This window comes from Vulpes lagopus, chromosome 4 (assembly GCF_018345385.1).
Source record: "Vulpes lagopus strain Blue_001 chromosome 4, ASM1834538v1, whole genome shotgun sequence".
Taxonomy (NCBI): domain Eukaryota; kingdom Metazoa; phylum Chordata; class Mammalia; order Carnivora; family Canidae; genus Vulpes; species Vulpes lagopus.
The window spans coordinates 126,140,366-126,158,856 of NC_054827.1; positions in this window are offsets into that span (position 1 = coordinate 126,140,366).

Below are 18,491 nucleotides of genomic sequence, written 5' to 3' on the forward strand. Positions count from 1 at the left end.
CATAAGTTAATTTCAAGTGAGCACAGTAACTGGAAACTAGAGAAATTAACTCTTGTAACCAAGCTATTGCTTTGCCATATAATGTTACAGGTAAGAGTTCAGGCTGTGGAGTCAGACTGCCTTTGAGTCTTATTTCATCACATACCAGCTGTATACCTTGCACAGGTGACTCAGTTTCTCTGCTTTGGTTTCCTCATCTATGGAATGAGGATGACTTTCTTACACTGTGGGATTGATGAGACTATTACAATTCATGAATTAATACATCTAAAACATTTAAGATTTTATCCATTCACTCATGACAGACAGAGAGAGAAGCAGAGAGATAGGCAGAGGGAGAAGCAGGCTCCCTGCGGGGAGCCCAATGCGGGACTCGATCCCAGGATAGAGGATCGATCCAGGACCCCTGGATCATGACCCCAGCCAAAGGCAGATGCTCAACCACTGAGCCACCCAGGCTCCCCACATTTAAAGTATTTAGAACAGGGTCTAGCAGACAGTGAGTGTGGAATAAATGCTAGCTATCATTTGCTGATGGCCCAGTTTCGCTATCCAGCCAATACAAATGATCTTACGTTCCACCCAGGGTTGTAATAATTAGAGAACATATATTTTAGAAGTTCCTAGTACAGTGGCTGCCATATAATCCTCTGCCCAGAGGGTGCTTTTTCACAGTCCTATTGACATAAATTATATATAAACTAACAAAATGTGTAATAATTACATGCCTCACATTTATACAGCACATTACAAATTACAGAGATGTTAACATGATACCTCATTTAGTCCTTTTAAAGTCTTGTCAGGTGCACATCATTAGCCCCTTTGTAAAGGTGAGGCTTAACGTGCTCAAGTAACATTCCTGAGGCTATGCAACTATAAATGAAAACTAGCAGCCAGGTAGGATTTGTGAGCCCCCATTTGTACCAATAACTGCACTTGGCATTTCATCTTTATGATGCCATTTAATCTTTCAAGAAATCCTCAAAGTTAAGGATTATTATTTATAGGCTGCAGAGAGCTCAATCCAACATCCACAACTACAGAGGGGTCAGAATCAGTCTTTACATGAGGCCCACCTGAAGATTCAGGGTGTTGATTCTCTATCCCAAACCAGGTAGTATCTGGCATTCACATAGGCATTTTGTTTTTTATGGTTTTCCATGTTAAAAGAAAGAAGAATAGGGTGTGTTAGCTTCATGCCTCATATATGTGAAATGATAACTATATCTGTGAGCTCTGATCAGTACCTCCTCCCATCCACTATCTCCTTCTTCTGCTCCCATTTCATGTGAGTTTTACTAAGGAAATGAAAGAGGAAGAGAAAGAAGCAGAGAGAGGAAGGGAAGAGGGAGGAGAGAGGGGGGAGGAGGAAGGAAGGAAAGGGAAGGAGGGAGGAAGGTAAGGACAGAGGGAGGAAGGTAGGAAAGGAGGGAGAGAGGAACTCTGAAAGCTGTTGGGTGTGTGTGCAGGTGGCCAGCTGTCTCCAGGGTCCCTATCAGCAATACCAGCCCTTTTATCTTCCAGAGCCTTAAGCTACTGTGATCTGTTCAGCCTTCTGTGGCTACATATGTCTCCAAGCAGAATGATGGTTCCTAACAGCATGAACTCTGCATTATGATCCCCCCTGCCTTTCGAATCACTCTAAATTAAGCAGCGAATGTGTGCACGGGCAGGAGGAGAGACTGCTTTGGCCCAGACCAGCTAGCCAAAGTTTACAGTGTTTTAAGATCTCCATAACAGCAACAACAATAGCAACAGCAACAAAAGAAAGAGAATGGAAATCTAGCTCTCTTTTTTCAAAAATAACATAAATAATTCTGTTTCCATCACACAGGCTTCAGTACCAGGAGACGAGAGCTCATAAGTATAATTATTTGATCAAACACTACCCTGTTAGATCCATCACCAATAGAAGGAAGGATGTGAAATTCTCAACAGCACAAGGAGCTCAGCTTGAATCTTGGGTTGAAACACAGAAGTAAATGATAATATTGAAAAATAAGAGCTATCAGAGAAAGAATTAAAAAACAAAAGAATGAAAGGCATTTTTCTGGGGACTATTTGCTGAATTGTTCCCAGTGAAAGCTGAGCATTGTGGAGCACCCGTTTGCTTGTCACTGTGCTGACATTAGCACCATCCAGTTTGATTGCATAACCCTATCGTAGGACCTCTGGCAAGGTAAACACTGGTGGTCCTGCAGTATGTAGGCAGCAGAAGTCAGGCATTCTGACCCGAATGTTAACTAAGGTAGACAGTTCCTCAGGACACAGTTTTCTGATACCTGAGGTATTAGGTCACACTGCTGCTGCTCCTGGCTCTGTGACTGGTGGCCTGGTGGTCTTGTGCCGTCTTTTTCCTTTCTCAAAAAAAGACAGGCTTGTTGTATAACAGATTCCTCAGCATTTGCTACATATAAGAATGCTCTACTGGGCACACAAAAAGAGAAAGGAAGGTCCAAGTTGGCCAGAACATGGTCTCCCTTTGAGCAGCATAGTGTGGAGTGTGGAAATAAGACTCACTCAGATAGCATTAGGGGCAAGAAGGTCCCCATCGCTGCTACAAACAGTACAACTGCAGGCAGGGTGCTGAGTCTCAGACTGACTCAGGCAGTTGGAGGGTCTCAGTAGGATCTGAGACAGGCCTCCTACCTTCTCCCCCTGCCTCCAACTCCTTGGAGCATCACTACCCCTGAGGTCCTCCCCAACAATACCATCTCAACTCCATATTGCTGCTAACACCATTAGAATGCAGATAAAACCACACTACACACTACCCTCCCTGATTAAAGCCCTTAAGTTACATGCTTTCTGTGCATTTTTCTTTAAGATGAATTCCAAATTTTTAACGAGATAGATAAAAGCTTTCATGATTAAGTCCCTACTGCTTCTTCCAACTCCTCTCTTCCAGCTCCCCATCTATAGAGCTAATTAAGGTTCCCCAGATGGGTTATACACACTCTGCCCTTGCTCTTCTGTCTATCCAGAAAACTCTCATCACCCTCTTTCTTTGGCCTGGTTTACTCTTCTTATGTCAGGTCTCCATTGGTCAGAATGTCACTTTCTCTAGAAAAGTCGTTGTCTACCCTGGTTGCACATTGACATCCTAAGATTGCATCACCTTAGGAATATTAAAAAAACAAAACAAACAAACAAACAAACTAAATAGCAAAAAGACTTTGTCATACTATTGAATTCAAATATTTTGAAGAGACAGGCTCAATTTTTTAAATGTTTTAATGATCTTTAGATGATTCTACTGTGTAGCTGAGTTTAAGAACCACTAGTATATATAGACTTACTGCTCCCCTTCCCAATGCTGTGAAAGGTGTTCTGTCCTCCAGAGCATGGGTCCATAAACTCTTTTTTGTATGGGGATATGCAGGTCATACTCAGTCATTACTATTCAACTTTGGCATCGTATTTGAAAGCAGCCATAAACAATATGCAAACAAATGGACATGGTGTGTTCCAGTGAAATTTTGTTTGCCAAAACAGACAGCGTTCCAGATTTAGCTCTTTGGATAGACATTTTTCACATTAAACAATGATTATCTGTATAAATGTTTGTATGCAAGTAGTAACTTCCTGGAAGGCAGAGAATCTTTGTTACTTAACCTAGTTTGTTGCCATGCCCAGCACAGTGCCTGACATCACTGGTACTCAATAAACACTTGTTGGGAAAACACCTCAAAGAATGAATGTAAGGGTGAAGAAATGAGCAATGACTAAATCCTGATAGAAGCCTAGGTTCTTAACAGAAAATGCTTGATAGTTCTGGATTTAAGAAGTACACTGGGCAAAAGAGGGAGGGGCCATTGTAAAAATTCATCTGACAATTAAGATGGATGATAGAGCTTTATTTTCCAAAGTCTTTCCCACGATGAAAATGTATGACATATAAATCAGCTAGAAAAGTGCTATTGACAAATACTCATTTAGACAAAGAAAAAATCCCATCCCACTTTCCTGTCTTTCATTCTCTAAGTGATTCATGGGGAAATGTTGCCCAACATAGCCAAAGATTCACGCAAAGCGTCCTAACATTGTTCACAGCTTTCAAACACTGTCTTACTTACATACACAGCTCCCTTCCCATCACACACATGTCCATTGGTCTTAGATTCAGATAGCTGATTGAGTTTTCACAAATGGCATCTCGGATAAAATCCCTCTTCCCCAAATTGATCCATGGGTAGCTATTTCTCCAGGCTAAAGTCTAAAGGATCACATAGTCACACAGATCTTCCACATTCTTCCCTGATTCATTTATTTTGAGAAGTCATATCCTCAACTGCTTCTCAGTGTGCTGCCTCCACTTCAGGTGAACCAGAATCTAGAATCCAGGGCATGTGCCAGGTTCACAGCAGTGAACATCAACTGTATCCACACTGAAGGAGGGAGCCCCCCACCACTCCAACACCCAGGCACACACACACTGTAATCTACTTTAGAATTAACAAAATACTTCCCATATGATTATATATGTGACCTCAAACACATTACTTAACCTCTCTGAACTTTAGTTTCTAATTCCTCCACATTGCCTGAGTCATAAAGCTGTCACAAGGATTAAAAAATTATGTATGTAGAGCACTTAGTACTCTATCTGGCATATAGACAGCATATAGACAGCTCTACCACTATTACTATTAATTTATTTTATTTGTATATCTTTTGACCCTCTCCAAAACTCTTTGGGGATAGTCAAGGTAGGGGTAATTATCCTTTTTTGGTAAGTGAGAAAATGAAATCTCAGAGAAGTTAGAGAATCGGCCCCATATAACACAGCAACTCTACATAGCATGAATCCATAATTAGACCTAAGCCCTCTGATTTCTAGGGATTTTCCCATCATATTCTACTTCTTTTGAGACTTTACCTATTTTGGAAATATTATAATAAAGTAATCCATGGGTTATTTTAAATGAAATTGCACTATTTCTAAAATGGGATTAGAATTTTGTTTCATGCAACTACAAGGTAAAAGAAGCTGAATATCTGAGGGTCACCACATCTGACATTAGCAAGCTGTGTGTCATTAGACAAAGAAGTGATCCTCTCTGGTCCTGAGTTTCTTCATCTATAAAAAGAGAAGATTGGGCAAGATTATCCTGAGGGTATCTTCCAGCTCCAGAATCCAGGAAAACTGGATTCTCAATTACCAATGCTCAGAGAAAGAGGGAGTACTGGTAATGGAAATCCCCAGATAATCCTTCATGTTGTCTCATTTACATTGGAATCATGGGCATCAGACTTCCATCTTTCCCCTCATTTGCTGACAAGTAGATGTAATTGACTGATTTGGGTTTGATCTTCCTTTTGATCCTATTCATCCCCAGGAGGAAGGGACTAATGAGCAGAAAAATTCCCAAATCAGGGAGGAAGACCTAAAGCAAAGGCATCAATGATCTGTCTGTAAGTCAGTTATTTGCTTCTTCAGTTACCAAAAGTGTCTCCACAGCTTTGCCTCATGCTATGAAAGGTGTGTTCCTGGAGGACTCTTTGCAAACCAAATTTCTGTAAATTAAATCATATATTTTATGCGGTGGTGAACTGATGAAGTAAATTAAAGCAAAGTAGGACAAAACAAAACACAACAAAATAAACAAATGACAAAATAACCTAATAACCTTTTGCTAAACCTTTGTTTGCCTCCCTCCACTCTTTACACTGTTTTACAAAGTCATATGAGTATCACTTCCATTTTCCATCAAATAGAAGCTACTGGATGTCCTTCTCTTAAAGAAAAGTAGTAGAAAGAGAGTAAGTATATATAGGTAGAAATAGAATGGCTGAAAGTTTGATGTCTTTGACTTTGTTAGTAGAGTTTGCAATTTATACAGGTGCATCACAGAGATACTGTGGGTTATCTTTCAGACCACCACAAGAAAGCGAATATCACAACAAAGTAAAACAAATGAATTTTCTGGTTTCCCAGTACATATAAATATACATGTTTACACTGCATGTTTACAGTGTATTATAGTCTATTAAATGTGAGATACCACTACATCTATAAAAAGGAGTACATACCTTAGTTTAAAAATACTTTTTGCCAAAAAATGCTAACCATCATCTGCGCTTTTAGTGAATCATAATCACTGATCACAGATCACCATAACAAATATAACAACAATGAAAATGTTTGAAATATGAGAATTACCTAAATGTGACACAGAGACACAAAGTGAGCAAATGTTCTTGGAAACATAGCACAAATACACTTGTTTGATGTAAGATTACCACAAACCTTCAGTTTGTAAAAAACGCAGTATCTGTGAAGCCCAATAAATCAAAACTCAATAAAATAAGGTACACCTGCATAGTTTTGGGAAAGATAGATTTAAAAATATATGGAATTTCCATAAACAGGGAAAATCTGCTCTCCATTTGAAAGGTGAGATAGATTGTAGCAAAAATAAAATCTCAGTTAGTAGAAGGGAGCTGATAAAGATATTTCCCTCAATAGAAGAATCACAAAAAATTTCAGATTCTAGTTTCGGCAAATACAACAAATGTAGATTCATGTCAGAAAGTTGCAGTGCAGCAATATAGCATAGTGTTAAAAGGTATTAAGTCTGGCACCAAATCTCAGCTTTGGTCCTTGGGACTGCTGGGGCCTTAAAAAAACTACCTAGTATCCATGTACCTCAGTTTCCTCATTTGCAGAATGCAGATGACAAAAGGAATTACTTCACAAGGCATTTTTGTAAGGAACTAAGCAAGTTAACATACATGAACCCCTCAGGACTATGTGTTTATGTAATGTGTTAAATATTTACCATTCATAAGATTGTATCTAAATGTATATAACATGTGCATATCTTATTTCTGTACATTTTCATCTATTAAACTTCAAACATTGTTGTGGAATAGAAGCCATTATTATTTCCCATAGAGAAGGCCAAAGTGGGTCTCCAACAATGTGCTCTTCCTAGACACATCTACAAGTTCAAAGCTGAATCTCGGGTGACAAGTCTGACTTGGCACCCTAAGGGCAGCCTCTGAAGATGAGTCTTACATCAGTTTTTATCTTAATCATGGCAGCCACTGATGGTGAGTGTTGACATGATTTTTGCAAGGCTTTGGATGTATATGAGAGTCAGTTCCTCAAGCTTATTTGAAACAAATATCTATTTGATTGCTTTTTTAAAAAAATAACAAACAAATGTTTGGACTACTGATTAGGAGTCTATACAATTCAGTAGAATAAGAAACTCCTTTGGTATGAAATTATTGATTTTGATTGATTTAAAGCCTCTTTTCAGGTTCATGGGAAGCCTTCATTCTGATGTAATAAATTCTTAATTTAGCCAATGTCAAGAATGGCCTGTTTCTTCACATCCTCACCAATTCTGCATTTTATCATTTAAAAATTGTAAAGCCCAGGGGTGCCTTGGTGGCTCAGTCAGTTAAACATCTACCTTCACCCAGAGTTCTGGGATGGAGCCCTATGTTGGGCTCTGTGCTCAGTAAGAAGCTGGCTTCTCCCTCTCCCTCTGCCTGCCACTCCACCTGCTTGTGCTCTCTCTCTCTCTCTCTCTCACTCTCTCTGTAAAATAAATAAATAACAAGTAATTAATTAACTAATAAATTAATTAATAATCTTTTCTAAAAATTGCAAAGTCCATAGGCTAAGTAGTTTCTTATTGTGACTTGTAGAAGACATTGACTAGCCTTTATATTTATTAGTAATTAGCTTTTCAACTTGTGAGAACTGCCTTTTAAAATATCTTACCCATGTTTCTATTAGCTGATTTGTGTACTTCTTATTGATTGATCTAAAGGGACTATTTGCAGATTAAGAATAGCAAATCCTCAGGGCACCTGGGTGGCTCAATTGATTGTCTGATTCTTGATTTCAGTTTAGGTCATGAACTCAGGATCTTGAGATGGAACCCCACCTTGGGCTTCATGCTCATCAGGAAGTCTGCTTGAGATTCCTTCTCTTTGCCCCTCCCCTCTTCTAAAAAAAGAATCTTCTCCAATAAAAAATAAATTAATAAATAAATAAATAATAAATAAATAAATAAATAAATAAATAAAATGTCATGTTGACTGGGAACACACAATCTTTTAAAAAATGGGAAAAATCATAAAAATTGACCTTTTGATCAGGTCATAAGGTTATAAAAAATAAAAATAAATGAAAAAATAAAAAAGAATCTTAACAAATAATAATAATAAATCTGTGTCACGTATATTTCAAACATTCTTCTCATCCTATTAAAGCTTTAGCCTTTAAAAAACATAAATTTGCTATAGTCAAATTTGGTTTTAATGTATTCTGAATTTCTTTAATTGCTTAGGATCTTTTTCTAACAGTTAAGACTTTTTAGATATTTAAACATTAACCCACTTGGAATGTTTTATATACTCATGATTATATTTCCCCCAGATGAATAATTACTATGTTTGCACTATTTGTTAATAAAATATTATCTTTTATAGTATTAAAATTCTATTTTACTATGTATTTAATATAGTTTTTCATTGATTTCTGGACTTTATATATTCCCTTTCTGTGATTGATTTCATTATTCTTGGCTGATATCTATATGGCTTTAAACTTATGGCTTTATACAAAGTTCTAATATCTGGGAAAAGACTTTTCCTTCCTCACTAATCTAATATTTGTCCTATCATTATTGTTGTTATTCAAATATATTTATTGCTATGTTAATTTTAAAATTGTTGTGGTCAAGTTAAAATAGCATCTAACCAAAATAGCATATGTTCATTAATTTTTAGAATGATTGACATTTATGTGATATTAGTTCTCCCTATCCTAGAACAAATACTTTATCTCCATTGGCTCAGATCTTACCTATGTCCAATTAAAAATATTTTGGTTGGGGATCCCTGGGTGGCGCAGCGGTTTGGCACCTGCCTTTGGCCCAAGGCGCGATCCTGGAGACCCGGGATCGAATCCCACGTCGAGCTCCCGGTGCATGGAGCCTGTTCTCCCTCTGCCTGTGTCTCTGGCTCTGTCTCTGCCTGTGTCTCTGGCTCTGTCTCTCCTTCTATCTCTCAAGAATAAATAAATAAAATCTTTAAAAAAAAAAAGAACCAACTTCTGGTTTAAAAAAAATATTTTGGTTGTTTTCATATAGATTTTGTGCTTTTCTTTTCTAAATTTATTCTTTGGTATTTGTAGGTTATGTTTATTGCAATTATTTCATTTACGTTTCTACCTGAATATTACTAGCATAAAGGTAAAACATTAATTTTGTATATTTATATTGGATCCAGGCACCTTATCCAGCTTACTTAATTAATTTTAGTACTCAATTCCCTACTCCCAGGTCTTTCCTTCCCTCCCTCCTTATTCTTTGCTTTCTTTCTTCCTTCCTTCTTTCCTTACTATTTCCTTCCTAAAGTTTTCAATCATATAACATTCCAATAAATATATTTTATTTTCTAACATTTCTATTGGTATTCTTTACTCATTGAATTAGCTAAAATCTCCAAAATAATGTAATAACTGATGTTTCTGCCTTATGATTAACTTTAATGAAAGTCACTGAACGTGTCTTGTTTAATTTGATGTTTGCAATTGGAAAATAGTCTTTTTATATTAAATGGTTTTCTTCTATTTCTGTCATGTAGGGTTTTTATTACCAATTTGTGAAGTGAGTTTTTAGTTGCCTTATTGGTACAGTCATATTTTTCTCTTTTGATCTTTTTGTCATGATAAATTATTAGCATGGATTATCTCATTCTGAACCATCTGTAATTATGGTAATGATGTATTAGTTTTCTGGGGATTTTTGGACATCACTTGCTATTTTTTCTCAAGTTTTAACATGTATATGTATAGGTAAAATAAATATGTTTCAATTTCTAATTTTTTTAAAGATTTTATTTATTTATTCATGAGAGATACAGAGAGAAGCAGAGACATAGGCAGAGGGAGAAGCAGGCTCCATGCAGGAAACCCAATGTGGGACTCAATCTCAGACTCTAAGATCATGCAGTGAGTCAAAGGCAGACACTCAAACACTGAGTCACACAGGCATTCCTAAATTTTTTTTATTTTTTTATTTTTTATTTTTTATTTTTTTTCCTAAATTTTTTTAAATTCTTTTTTTAAAGATTTTATTTATTTACTCATGAGAGACACGGAGAGAGGCAGAGATATAGGCAGAGGGAGAATATGTTTCAATTTCTTAGTATTACATTTATAAAGCTTGATATAAAATTTATGCTTTATTCCTAAAACTAGTTGTGAATCTACCCTATACCATTTAGAAACTGGAATAAATCTTTGGAAGTACCTTCTATTTAAAACTTACAAAGAAAATTATCAAGGGATTAGACCAAGTTTCTTTCTTAATTGGAATATTTTTACCTACCTTTCTGAACTGTTCATATTTTCTACCTCTTTTCTAATTGACGTAAGTAGTTTATATATTGCTAGAAAACATCAATTTACTTTACAAATCAAATCCATGCCCATCAATTGCACATCTGTGTTTATACATACTATCTCATTTCCAGAAGTCAATTTTTAAGATATATTCTCAATTTTACCTATTCTTACTTGCCAGAGATTTATGTGCTTTATCAGTTGTTTCTCTCTCTCTCTCTCTCTCTCTCTCTCTCTCTCTCATCTTATTTTGGGATTTTTGTAATTTTCCTCCCAACTTATTGAAAATAATGTTTATTTCTATCTTAAGATTTTATTACAATGTATTATATAGATAAGTCATCTACTCATAAAATCATTATAGAATTGTAAGAAAATAAAAAAATATATATCACAATGAATTTTACACACAGCTGTTTTGAGAGGAAAAGATCAATAAGAGTAGAAATATATAAGGAAATTGGTCATGAGTGATATGGCCTAATAGTTGAAAGGGGAAAGAGAAGAAAAAAGATTCTCAAAACTATATGAGCTAGCAGGTACTTCCACATAAAAAGTTTCTAGTTAGTTCATTATGGGATCACCATTTGAATTGCAGAGAATTGAGTTCTTTCAGAAATAAAGAAAGGCATCCATCCTCACAACTAATTAAAATTAAAGGATCGCTTCTGTATTCAGACCCTGATTTTCATTAAACTTTCACTTAGTTTACTGGATCTAATAAAATCTAGGCTCCTTATTTCTTTATAAGAAGAAATTCCTATAAAGTGCAAGATCATAAACATAGCTCACCATTTTGACAATAACTTGAGCACTAAACCCACAAAGATGGTGACAATCTGATGCAGTCTGCTTGAGGTTAAGAGAGATTTCATACAGGCTTGAGAATGGGTTATACACATCAATGTAGGGAAAAGCCTCAATGAAAGTTCTCAGAGTAAATATCCCTATTTGAAATGAAAGAGGCAAAAGGGGAGGAAGCAATTTCCTCTAGATAGTTCTTTTTAAAAAATATTAAGAGCATGTAAAAATAAGAATATTTAGTGTTTTCAAAATACATATTTGATTTACATAAGGAATGAATGGACTTCACATGCTCACAAAGTAACAAAACAACTACCTTTCACCTCAACCTTCCTTTGTAAGACATGTTGCCTCAAAGTATAGAATGAGTGGTTTTTATTCAGGCGAGAACCCAAAGGAAGCATTTTTGTCTTTAAGGAGCCTTTTGCCTTCATTCAGAGGTAAAACAAAAATGCAAAATGAAAGGACCTTTCTATGTCATGTCAGCAGATATGTAATATTTCCAATTTTCTTTTCACGACCTCTCAGAAAAACATAGTCTCAAAAGTGCTGTTCAATTGGAAAAAGAAATTGCCCAACAATTATAGATTCATTCAATATAAGGTGTGTGGTTTCTGGAAAACGCAGCAACAACAAAATATTCCATACTTTGCTACCACTTTAGTGAATCATAAAAAATTTCTTGAAGGTCTAGTGCTTTGTAATAAAAAGTAATTTTTGCTAATATATTCCCTAGACATAAGGTATTGTGTTATATCGGATTGCATACATTAGGCCAAAATGCTCTCTTGTTCAAACTTTTATAATTCCAGAGACTTCCTGCAAGTTTTATGTATGTGAAGGAATTTGCTTAGAGGTCATTACAAACAAGTTGTTATTTTTCTTCATGAGGAGGGGTGTGGAGGGACTCCTTTTGGAATGCAGCAGGAGAAGCAAAGCAAAAAGGAGCAGCTGATTGTTGACTATATTTATAGGATACTGAAATGAGAAAATCAAGAAGGCTGAATTTTTCTGCCAGCATTCTTTTTAATTCTCACAATAATTTATTGAGGCAAAATTTACTTTCAATAAAATACATAATCATAATTGTGCATCTTCATGCATTTTGCTAAATGCATACAACAATGGAACCACCACCTGGTTAATATACAGAACATTGTACTCTAGATAGTTCCTGTCTGCCCTTTTCACTTAATTTCCCCCAAAAAGCAATCAATACTCTTATTTCCATCATCTCCGATTGGCTTTGTTTGAATTTTATATACATGGTGTCATGCAGTAGGCATTACTTTGTGTATGTCTTCCTTTTTCCATTGAATACATTTTTGAGAATCATCTATGTTACATTAGTGGTTTGTTCTTTTTTACTAGTATTTCATTGTACAAATAGTCTATAATGTTTATCCATTTCCCTATCAATGAGCATTTGGGTTTCTAGTTTTTAGCTATTATGAGTACCATGCCTTGGATAATATTCTACAATTTTTGTGGATATATTCATTTACTTCTCTTGGCTATACAGTTGGGAATGGAATTCTTGGGTCATATGACATGGTATTTTGTTGTTGTTGTTGTTGTTGTTTTATCTTAAAACCAAGGAATAGTTTCAATAATAATACACATAAGCTTTTCTAACTTATAAGCGATAAGTTAGCCTATCGCTTCCATGATGTCTACCACCCTCAAATTCTTTGGTGTGTATCCCCATTTACAAGAGTATTCTCCTATATAAAATTGCAATAATGAAAATAATATTGACATTTTAGTACCATCTAAAGTTCAGGTTAAAGATTATCAATTACCTCAATAATGCATTTTATAAGAAAATGGTAAAGCCCGGAATCATGAGTTGCACTTAGTTTTTATGCATCTTTACTCCAACTTTTATCTGGGACTTTTCATTAGCTTTTCTTTGACTTTCATGATCTTGACACATTCTGAACCAGTTATTTTGTATAACTCCTCAGTTTAGGTTTGATCGGATTCAGGCTACATCTACATTGCTTCATCTTTGGCAGGAGTATCATTAAAGTGAAACTTCCTGTTGAGCCCACATGATTTTGACTTGCCCTACTAGTGATGAGGTCCAATTTTGATCACCTGATAAAGGTGATATATGCCACGCTTCTCCACTATAACATTACTCTATTCCCCTTCCATTTAATGAGAATTTTATGTATAATGACTAAAGCTACACAAATATGATTTCATTAAAGTTTTAACTTATCCATTTAAATGTTTGTAACAATATAGAGTCATGGATTACTATTTTATTGGATGGATTATAATCCAATTCATTTATTATTTTGATGCTGAAATTATCCCAAATTTGGATTGTGGAAATGTTTCCAGCTGCCTTATGGACTCTTTTTTGATAAGCCCCTCATTCTTTGAGCCTTTTCTTACTTGCTGTTACAGCAAGATAGTCCACTCTCATCTTATACTTTCCCTGTCCTGGCACTGGAATCAACCAATTTGCCAAAGTTTCCTGGCTCCTTTTAGTGGATTATGGTATTTAGAAGCTGAGATCTGATTCCTGGGTGTGCTTTTTTCTGCTCTCAGACCCTCTCAATGGGATAGAGGAGTTCATATGTATGTTCATACACATATATACATGCACCCACATACACTTTACATTGCTCTCTATAGAGACTTTTTCATGAGTTTCCAAAACCTTTGATGTTAATCTAACACTATAGGTTCAATTCTAGTTTTCTTTATTTTAATATTTGTAAGTACTTTCTCTGACAATGATAATAAATCTGGCTCCCACTACTCTTAATATTTGCATATTTGAGTAACACTTCCATATGCAATTAATATCTCATGGTTACTACTGCCTCCTCGTATAGATCGTATAGATATCCTCTTGACCACTCAGGCTCCAACAACCCATATTGGGCTTCTATTGTTGTTTTTATGCTTGGATGTTCTCTTCACTGTACTTAATGTTAATCACTTATCCTGGCTACCCTTGTATGGGAGCTTCCTTACCCTGACTGGCTTCTGATACCCCAAGATGGACTACCCTCATTAGTATACTCAGGATCTTACATCCCATACTTTGCTAGCTCTTAGGATGGGCAACTCCTCATCCTATTTGGGTTCAGAAGTGTCTGAGCCATCTCCTCCAGGAGGATACCTCTTTACTTAGTTTAGGCTCCATCAGCTTGCTCAAGACTACTATGGACACAGAGCCACCTTCAATGGCCACCAACCTTGCTTGACACCATTTACCTCTTGAGGACTGAATTCTTCAGGAAAGGAAGGAAATAGAAGAAGAAGCAATAAATAATGACTTTTAATAGTAGTACACTCTAACCATTTTAGTCAATTGATTCTCACAAAATTTATTTGTTGACATTGCCAAACTTTTGTGTCCATAGATAGTTTATGATTACAATTCAGTATGACCTGACAATTGTAATTGCAGCTAAATCCATGGACTATTTTTGCGGTAAATTTATTGCTAAGTCTAATGTATGATCCTCTATTAAATTATTTCTCATCCCTGTACAAATTATATTCAATAAACTGAAAACTCTTCTGACTTCAACATTAAGTCAAGCCTTGATTTACACTATTTACTGATTATTGTGGCATAAATATTCTCTCTAGGGCCAAATTCAAGCTACCAACATGATGTCAATGAACATGGAGTTTGTAAGAAATGAGCAGCAATATTTCTATCATAAAGGTACAATAGATGTACATAACCTCGGGGGGGGATATATAATAATAAAACACTATATAATAATTAGGAAGTAGTGAGTTTTGATCATTTATTACATTTGTTCTTATAGAATTTACTTAATTTTAAGTTTATATGATTTAATTTTTATTAATGGTTGTTTAACCACCAATTTGCAAAACTCCCGAAAATTTAACCACTAGATCTTACAAGCCAGTCTAAGCCAGCTCCAGCACACATGAGTGGTTTTCAAATTATTTTACCCTAGGACACTTGTCTCAATGTAGGTCTAATTGATATTCCTAAAGATACAAGTTTGAAAAATCAGGAAAATTAGTCATATTTCCCATCTGAAATAAAATCAGTGGTCTTTTAAAAAAAATCAAAACTGAAAATTGCACACTCACCCTTAACTGTTTGATCTCAAATAAGCCACTTACCTTCACTGACACTAATTTTTTTTATATGTAACCTGAAGAGTTTGGATTTACCTCAGCAGTTCCTATAGATATGTTTAAACCTAGACTCTTTATTCATAAATGGGCACAACTTTTTACTTGTTTTATGGAAAATCATTAAATGCCTATTACTAGGATCTGAGTTTATAGAGAATATTCCATAGATTATATTTCGAAGGAGCTTCAAGTCTAATGCAATAACTACACTGTGCTCAAAAAAAGACTATAATATAAAGTGATATCTATAATACAGTTAGAATTGGTAAGGATGATGTTCAAGAACAGGGAAGCAAGTAGACCAGATAAAAAATGAACATATTAAAAACACAATTTTTTGCTGATGCTTTTTATGCTGGAGGTATCACTGGGTTGGCCTGATTCTCTTATACTTCCAGACAGCTCTGAACATTCAGCACATCAGTGCCCTTTAAAGCAATACCCCTAAAGGCACAATCCTGGCCTTAACCTTTTCAATGTCTACACTATTGCATAGAACATCTTCAGATTTGTTTCTTCCTTTTTCATTCTGAACTCCATAGTGATAGAATCTTAATTTTATTCAGAGCCTTCAGAAAAGTAAATAGATGTGTTATTGTGGTTGATGTTTTTAATGCAAATTGATGCTTTTGTGGGATGAATCAGTCTTGACCAAGAGGTAAACAGTGAGGCCTAAACTCTGAGGACACTGTCAGCCCTGAAGACACTGCATTTCATTCCTCCTTCAACAAGATGACAAAAGCAATATAAAAGCAATATAAAATATCTGCTTTTGACTACAGCAAAAATGTGGAAGGATGTCAACTACTATAACCCAAGCTATGCTAAACCCATTATGGGTACAGAGCACACAGGGGAATGGCATTGCCTAGCACCCAGCACCCAGATGTTAAGATATATAGTCAACAATGGCAATGTGTTCCACTTTAGATGGATGGTATTACAAGACAGGATTTGGTTAGGGGTGATTGTAGAAAACAGAATGAGAAGTACAGTGTTCTGGAAGCTCAGCAAGGGAGAATTAAACCAGCCAGGATGGAAAGAGAACAGAAGAGGGGAAATATTGTTGAAAAGATGAATTTGAAATGAATTTTACAAACTATAAAAAAAGAAGTGAATTTTAAAATATATAAATAAAAAAATTAAAAAATGAAATAAAATATGTAGATAAAAATAAATCTGGGTAAAGAATATCGGGGAATGAAGAGAAGTATTTCTGCAGAATGGGTACATCCAATAGATCCTTGGATGTAGAAAAGCCATGCACAAGCATAATGAACCATTTTTTTGTCAGCTATGAGTCCTCCCACATGGAAACATTTGAAGAAAATACAGAATCATAGGTGATTGATAATGAATATGGCTGTTGTTCTAAAACTATAGAATTAAATAAGATTTTCCTTTTATTTTCAAACTTTTTTGAAACTTCAATTCTATTTTTTTTAAGATTTATTTATTTAATCATGAGAGATACAGAGAGAGAGAGAGAGAGAGGCAGAGACATCATCAGAGGGAGAAGCAGGCTCCATGCAAGAAACCCCATGTGGGACTCGATCCCGGGACTCCGGGATCACACCCTGTGCCAAAGACAGATGCTCAACTGCTGAGCCACCCAGGCGTCCCTGAAACTTCAATTCTAGAAAAATAACTATACACAATGAGAAAGCATTGAATGTTTTTAAGCAAAAAGAACAACCTAATCGTGCTGTAGGGAAATTAACTAGACAGCAGTATGAGGAATGGACGTTAGAATAAGTCTGGCAGTTCTCTGAGCATTTAGGAGATTATTACAACAGTGAAGGTGAGAATGAGGCAGTGGGGACAAAAGGTAAATATGGAGATCAGAGAGGGAATTTGCAAGCATGTGAGTGTGGACAGCGCAATAGAGGGAGAAGTTGAGGCTCCAAATAGTGGAGCCTGGGTCATGGGAAGATGTTGAAATCCTTAACCATAATACCCACAGTAAAATGCAGACCGGAGAAGAAATAATAGCTTCTATAGCTATTTTGAATAAACCAAGTTGGAGATTACCAGGCAGATTTTCCCAGCAAGAAGTTGGAAATGGAAGGTCAAAGTCGGGGCAGCACATATTGATGTTGCTCACCCCCTACAGAACGAGAGTCATAGCACGGATGAGATTCCCAGAGTGACTACACAGAGAAGGTATAAAGTCTTCATAATCTAGGAAACTTTTCTGGTGAAGGAAATGAGAATCAAATGAAAACTGGAAGCTGCCTTCTGTCATGGATGTTTTAAGTTCATTCTCACTTTAAGTTCAATGTGAACCTCAGTCCTCTTGACAGAGCCACTTTCTCTTGGCCCATCAAAGCTATAGCCCTAGTCCTGGATGCTTCAGATCTCATGATACTGTATTTGTTTAATAGAAGATGAATAGATGAGGGTGAATGGCAGCAGTCTCTGAGGGATGCTTATTGATTAGTCCAGCAGATAAGAACATATAGAACATAATACCCATCAGTCAGTTACTGTATATCAGATACATCTAATTTCACTTTTCACAGTTCTGTGGTGGACTAATTATAGACGACTTTCTTCCTATGCTTCTATTGTGTTACCTTTTCCTACAGTATTCTCTTTGTGTCAGATTCTTCATGTCTAATTATATCAGTCTTTACACTCCCAAACTCTCTTGCTTCAAAATGTCAAAGAAATAATTTTAAAATTCTCTTAGGATTTTATCTGTATATATAAGTGTGATTATATGTGTGACTGTGTGTGTGTAGTCCTATCTATCTATATTGATAGTGCATGTATATATAACTGTATCTCCTAATGATAGGTTTTCATCTCAATGAGCAGACTTTCAGTATTTACAATGGTAATCAGGATATAAGAACCTGTCCTAATATTTCTGTAAGTAAAGGTATAATGGATGTCCCAGGATGTTTTTCAGTAGCCAGATTGAATGCACTTCTATTACTAAAGCAAAATGCACATGGAAATTAGCCCTAATAAACATAAGTAATGCATTAATGTATTTTCCTAGAGTATCCTGAGAATGGCACATTATCTTAAATCTTTTATCATGGCTTCTCATGACCTACCATCATTACTTCCAAATGTCACACTGGTCATTGGCTGGTGATTTTCAGACTAAACTCCTCACCTCACCTTGTTCTGTATTCAGGAAACTCCATTTCCCGGATCC